Genomic DNA, 765 nt, shown 5'->3' on the forward strand with positions numbered 1-765 from the left:
CAAAAGTTGTCAGAACTGTAAACTAAATTCGGTGATAAACAGCACTGAAACCAGTTTAAGGAAACTCAGTTTGAGGAGCAATTGGGCTTCTTGGGTCAGAAGACCAGAGGGCTTCTAGTTCCAGCACTGTCACTGTGACCTCTGTGTCTTCCTCCAAGCAACAGGATAAGCAGTGACCTGTCTAGCAGGTCATTATAAGTATCAAAATAGATAATGTACTTAAAGGAACTTTGAAGGCTATAAAACATGCAAACTTGAGGAATATTATTGGTCTGTTTGGGTTTTTATAATTTTCTTTTAAAGATTGCATCATATTGACTACTTAACCCGAACTGAGACTGTGTTTGACCAGAAGCAGTGCAGTTCTGACCTTAGATTGGCTGCAGTGAAGCGAGATGAAGGAGAGAGAGCCCTGCAGGTAATGCAGCGAGCAGTCTTATTTCAGCCTATTTTGCAATGCAATGATCTTGAGGAAATATTAGGATGCAGCTCATAGAGAGTTCCTCCTAACTCAGAAAAATCAGCTCCAGTGAGAGCCAAGAAATAGAAAATTGCTAGCATGTAGGAAATAGCCATTTGGAAGAACGCATCAGATATTCAATATTCAACATGGAATTGAGTGGCAATGTAGCATAGTCATTCAGAACATGGGCCCTGAGTCAGGAAGATCTGAGTTTGAACCGTGGCCACATCAATTCCTTGCCTGGTCTAGATAAGTACAACATTAACATCCATTCAACACATAGTTATTGAGGACTTACTGTA

This window comes from Propithecus coquereli, unplaced genomic scaffold (assembly GCF_000956105.1).
Source record: "Propithecus coquereli isolate 6110/MARCELLA unplaced genomic scaffold, Pcoq_1.0 Scaffold227, whole genome shotgun sequence".
In the NCBI taxonomy this organism is placed as follows: Eukaryota; Metazoa; Chordata; class Mammalia; order Primates; family Indriidae; genus Propithecus; species Propithecus coquereli.